Source organism: Saccostrea cucullata, unplaced genomic scaffold (genome assembly GCF_032062105.1).
Source record: "Saccostrea cucullata isolate Sc308-1 unplaced genomic scaffold, CSIRO_AGI_Scuc_v1 ctg444, whole genome shotgun sequence".
NCBI lineage: Eukaryota > Metazoa > Mollusca > Bivalvia > Ostreida > Ostreidae > Saccostrea > Saccostrea cuccullata.
In genome coordinates this window covers 419,770-426,075 of record NW_026930720.1, presented here as the reverse complement: position 1 = coordinate 426,075, position 6,306 = coordinate 419,770, and positions in this window count along the sequence as shown.

The following is a 6,306-nucleotide window of genomic DNA, read 5'->3' as shown; positions in this document are numbered from 1 at the left end:
AGAAGAATCCTACCTTAAGACTAAAACAAGTGTCTGTATGTAGGTTTTGTTGACGTTGCTGCAAAAATAAAGAAAATCAATTCAAAACTATATATTGCTACATTCATATACAAATGTATCTAACACGCAATTCTACAAAATCATTAACATAAATATTGCAGAAATAAATATCGATAAAAACCTTCAACATGATGTTATAAACAACGTTATATCTGCAGACATATTTTATGATGTGCATTAAATATGGGACCAAGCTAACGCACTTTCAAAAAATTGATTTTTTATTTTCAAAGTGCGTTAATATCGACCATATTAACGCACTTTGAAAAAAAATGTAAAGATTGATCAATATTTTTAAAGAAAATAATCGGTATGATAACAAATCCTGGATAACTTTTTAATTATAAAGTCACTCCAGGACCTGAGATATTGACGTTTCAAATATTTGAGGTTTTGATAAAATAAAAGGGAAAAGGGTCTTGAAAAAAAGAGTGACGATTGTTTAAGATCATTAATTCGTTTTTTTTCTCCCTAGTCTTTGATAAATAGATGTAAACGTGTAAAGGGGGCACTAATAGTGGACAGCTTTAAGCAACTTAGCATTTATCATAATAAAAAGGGGGCAATTTGATTGTTCAAAACTATGAAAATTCTTTCTCTCCCAAACGATTTACTGTACTTAATAATTTCTAGTTTGCACGCCTTCTATGAGAAATGAACGGAAAATATATGTGCTAGAAAGGGGATTAATTCAAAACTGAATTTATTTTAATTTAACTGTTTTATTATCACAGAACTTAAATATTTATAGAAATAGCATAGTATAACCCACTCTATACTGTATGTAGTTGGTCCCATTGATGAACAGTCACGTGATGAATGCATAGCTAGTGTACTGAATGTAGGTCATGATCAAATTTCAATATCGCATGGGCATACCATAGTTGAAATTAAAAATTCAAGCTATTAATTTTTTCAGCATACTTTGTAGTTTCTGAAAAGTGGTGCTGCTTTGAATAGAATTCGCGTTTTAATAGTAAAAGTCTCAGGTAAATAGGCTAATGTCGAATTATGTTTGACTTTTACCAAATATTATGTGTACTTATAAAATCACGCCCTCGATTTAAGGAAAGCAGCAGTATTTTTCAGGTTAAGAAAAATATCCTTTATCTATATTCTAAAAATGGTTAAGATCTATTAAGTGTATGCGCTTGCGAAAGTATGATTTTATGAAGCATCTCATTGTCAGATATTTCTGCATATCCCAGTGCTGTCTACCGGATATGCGACGTTATCGCAGACGCAGTTATTAGTTAATCTTTTATTGCGAAATGGCAAGTCTAAGTGTTTTCGAGGAGTTATCGGCCTTTTCCATCATCATCAAGCGAGGCTGAGACGTTGCAAAACAACAAGAAACAGAAAATCGATTTTCTAGCCATAAGTAGGCGGTATCGTTCTAAATTTTTATTTGTGGATAACGGTAAGGTGTTACTTTCTTGGGATTTGCGATGATTCTTAGTGGATGACTGAAAATTTAATGCTGAAGTTCAATAATTTCCATTCACAAAGCCCGAGGAAAGTAGCACATGTTGAATAGCATTTGTTCATATTTTAGTTTAGAACTGGAAAATATATACGAAATAATCTGAAATTGAGGAAAATATTGCTAAATCGATAACGTTAATTTAATAGTAAATAAATAAATAAAAAAATAAATAAAAATAAAATAAATAAATAAAAACTTTCAAATGTAGAGATTATTGTAGACCATAAATATACCACCACGGAAATATCGAAAGCCAAATAGTCCTTATGCCAGGCCAGCCACAGCCACATCATCGGCACCGGCCCAATCCACTGTCACAGTCGCCACACGCAGCCATATATGCTCCTATAGATGTAGTGACGTCATCACCAGCATTGGTGCCCCCAACGGAAGCAAACAGGATAACAGAGCAGCCCAATCAAGATACGGCAGGTACAAGTACTTGTGTGGGATTTGAAACTAATAGCAACAAGCATTCTGAGAGTATTGCATAAGCAATACATGTCCCCTACCGGGTTCCCCTTTTTCTTCAGGATGCCATTTTTTAATGTGCAAAAGTCATGTCCAAGGTTAAACTGAAAGATTTTCAAGTTGTAAATGCCTTAAATCTAATAAAATAATAAACATTAAGACGACAATTCAACTCATTTATCCATCGTCTTTTCCTCGCTTCATATTTTTGTCGACAATCGGAAGTTAGCGCAGTTCGAACCCGATCTTAATTAAGCGATTATGAAAAATATTCAAAATGCCATAATTCTGTCAGAAATCAATGAAGCGAAACGAAATTCAAACTTGATCTGTAACTCATTAAGATACACTCACCTACCAAAATTCAGCTTAATATCTGCAAGCGTTTAGAAAAAAAGTGCGGAAAACCAAGTGAGAATGAAAAATTATCAAAATGCCACAATTCTGTCAAAAATTAATGAAGCAAAACGAAATTCAAACTTGATCTGTAACTCATTAAGATACACTTACGTACCAAAATTCAGCTCAATATCTGCAAGCGTTTAGAAAAAAAGTGCGGAAAACCAAGTGGGACAGACTGACGGGGACAGACAGACAGACGGACAGACAGACAGACAGACGGACGGACGGACGGACGGACGCAGAGGAAACCTATAGTCTCCTCCGGTTTCACCGGTAGGGGACTAATAATGATAATAGTGATCTTATGACTCCCAATGCCGTAGACAACACATCATTTAAGTTTGGGTTTAATGTCAATGCAACCACTCGTACTAAAATAGTAGAGGGTAAATACGTAGACTTGGCCGAGCTTTTAAAAGCTCAACCTTCAGAAACGCCCACTAATACGTTTCAAATCACTAACACAGGCGAACTTATATTTAAAGCCAAAAAAACAACAAAATCACAACAATACAAAAGTGGACAGATGCTTTCCTGGTATATAGCAGCATTTACCTCTCAGTTCACAAAGACAAAACCCAACACTTGCTTAAATACATGCATGATGTCCGAATCGGGGCAGACAGAGGGGGCAACTTTGTAAAATACGATGAACAATTTAGACTCAAGCTTAGCCTTAATGCCTCAACTTCTTGGGAGGAAATCGACACAGAATTGTGGCTGATGTACATGTCAGGGGGGTCCAATATCTCACAAACACAGGCCAGCACGCCCTCACCTGCATCACAGCCCAAGTGTTACAATTACAACTTTCAAGGCTATTGCACTAAACAGGGTTGCACATATGCACACCTATGCATGAAGTGTAACAAACCTCATGGCATGCAACAATGTTATTTAGCCCGCCCCTTCAACAACCAAAGTCCTCGTGCACAAAACTACAATTTTCGCCCCTCTTCAACAAATGCTATTACCCAGCGGGGACCACGCCCCAGGGCTATGGGACCTAGGTTTTTCACCCATTAAACTCGACCAAATAATGCCCTTGCTTCACCAATATACTAGTAAAGATATAGCTGCAGAGATAATTGGGGGATTGCATCGGGGGTTTTCCTTGTCATATGAGGGTCCACGCACGGGATCATTTGCAAACAACCTCTTATCAGCTAAAACACACTCAGCAGAGCTAAACACCAAAATTCAGGAAGAAGTCAATAAAGGCAGAATTTGGGGTCCTTCAGCCCAGTTACCCATAGAAAACTTGCACATTTCCCCAATAGGTATTGTCCCAAAATCAGATGGGGGGTGGAGGATGATCACACATCTCTCATATCCACCCGACGAAAGCATCAACTCGTACATCGACCCTAAAAACACTTCAGTTCACTACACCTCATTTGACCAGGTAGTTGACACCATTAGCAGGGTGGGAAAAGGTGCTTGGCTGGGGAAAATGGACATTAAAAGCGCTTTTCGTCTACTTAGGGTGAGGAAAGAAGATTTTCTTTTGTTAGGGTTTTATTTTCAGGGTAACTACTATGTAGATAAGTGCCTCCCGTTTGGTTGTTCAATCTCATGTAGCATTTTCGAGAAATTCTCAACCTTTTTAGAATTGGCAGTTAGGGCTAGGACAGGGGTCAACACAATACATCATTACCTTGACGATTTCATCTTCATAGGGGTCAGCAACTCAAATCAGTGTTCTCGATTCATGAAAACCTTTAGGGAATTATGCGAAGAATTAGGTATTCCCCTTAATAATGATAAAACAGAAGGCCCGCAGTACAGTTAAGGTGCGCAATGGAAATATCGGCTAAATTTTGTATTTAAAAATGTATTCGTAATCGGGATGGCTATTATTTTTAGTACATTATTTATATCGGATAATTGTAATTATGATTAATAACTACATATCGAGGACGATTATATTTTTTATTTAGACTAGTCACGTGATGCGGCAGTCACGCGATTTTAGCACATTGACTTGAAGTATTGATGTTACATATAAATATCACTAGTGCAAGGGCATAACCAAGTTAAATTTCCAAGTTTAGCATATAAATATTTTCAAAAAGCATTGTAGTTTCTAAAAAGTGCTGCGATCCTGTCTAAATTCTGCAATTTCATTGTTAAAATTATACTTGTATGACCGAATACTATATTTTTTGCTGGTCAGCGGTATGAAATATTGATGTAACTAAATTGTTTTTAAGATTTCATCAGGATCGCAGCACTTTTCAGATACCTTATTAGTTCTTTAGTTGAAATGTAAAAGCTTACTTTGATCCATAGAGTGTATGCCCTTGCACTAGATCGATTTATTAAGACCCCCCACATTACCCTCCCATGTACTTGCATACAAATATACGGCAGTGTCAATTAAATACGTAATGTATAGAAAATATATTAATAAAATAACGAAGAACACATCAAATTCAAGTTATTGTCCCATAGAAAATCTGTAAATAATATTTTATTTAGTTAGAGAATACATATTTTGTTGAGAAAATATTACTTGATCTGTCTCTCACTGCATACAAACTACGTCACGTTGTAAGAAATGACGTCATATTGACAAGTGTATTGCGATCAGTGACTTGTTTATAACTTGTTATGTGGGATTTAACTAACGACAAAACAACACGCTGTAGTAAGGTTTTATGTAGTTTGATGATTTCTTATTGGTTAAATTAGCAGATAAACTCATTTTGTGGAATTTTAAAGAAATGTTGTATGACGTATATTGTGTATGATGTCATAGTCAAGTTTTCCCGTACAAATTAGGCTCCGCCTCCTTTTTGTAACCTTAACTGTGCTGCGCCCTTGTACTGTCCTTACTTATCTTGGATTGGTCATTGACACTGTATCGCAAACAATTAAAATCCCCAATGAAAAGCTTGCTGAATTACAAGCATTGCTTAAAGGTATCATTAAAAGGGAGAAAATCACACTAAAACAAATGCAGTCAATGGTAGGAAAATTAAATTTTGTCAGCAAAGCAATAAAAGGAAGTAGGGCATTCAATAGGCGGTTTTATAACGCAATGATAGGGATCAAAAAACCCCACCACTATATTCGTGTTACATCCGCAATTAAACAAGACCTGCAAGTTTGGCTTAGATTTCTTGAAAATTTCAATGGGTCAACATACTTTCAACAAAACCAATGGGATTCGAATTCCAGCTTACACTTGTTCACAGATAGTGCAGGGAATGCAGACCTGGGCTGTGGGGCCATATTTGGGAAAAAATGGGCATTTCTTAAATGGCCCTCAGGTTGGAAAAACATGAACATTATGTCAGATATTACATTCTTGGAACTAGTACCAATAGTTTTGTCAATAATATGCTGGAAAAAACAGTTGCGGAATGGAAAAATCATACTCCATATAGACAACATGGCATTAGTTAGTGTAATAAATAACCAATCATCTAGGTCAGATAGAGTAATGTCACTTCTTCGCCCCATGATATTGGTTCTGATGGAAAATAACATATCATTTAAAGCACAACACATTGAGGGTAAAACAATAACGCTGCAGATGCTCTTTCTCGTATGCAGTGGCCTCGTTTTCATCAAGAAATGCCGGACGCCGAAGCCGACCCAGTCCAAATTCCACCCGAATTCCTCAAATTACTTTGGACATTGAAGTAGATCATCTGTTAAAGTCTTCTTTGGCAACTAACACAAGTCAGGCCTATGCAGTAGGGCATAAGGCATTCGAAACATTCTTAACAGTCAAGGGGTAACTCAAGACTGGCCACCAGACTTGCAGCAAATTATCAGGTTTTTAGGTTATTTGTCAGTTAAAGGGTACTTATCCTCCACAGCTCGCAATTACATATCGGCAATTAGCTTCAAATGTAAAACCCAGTTTTTCGTAGACC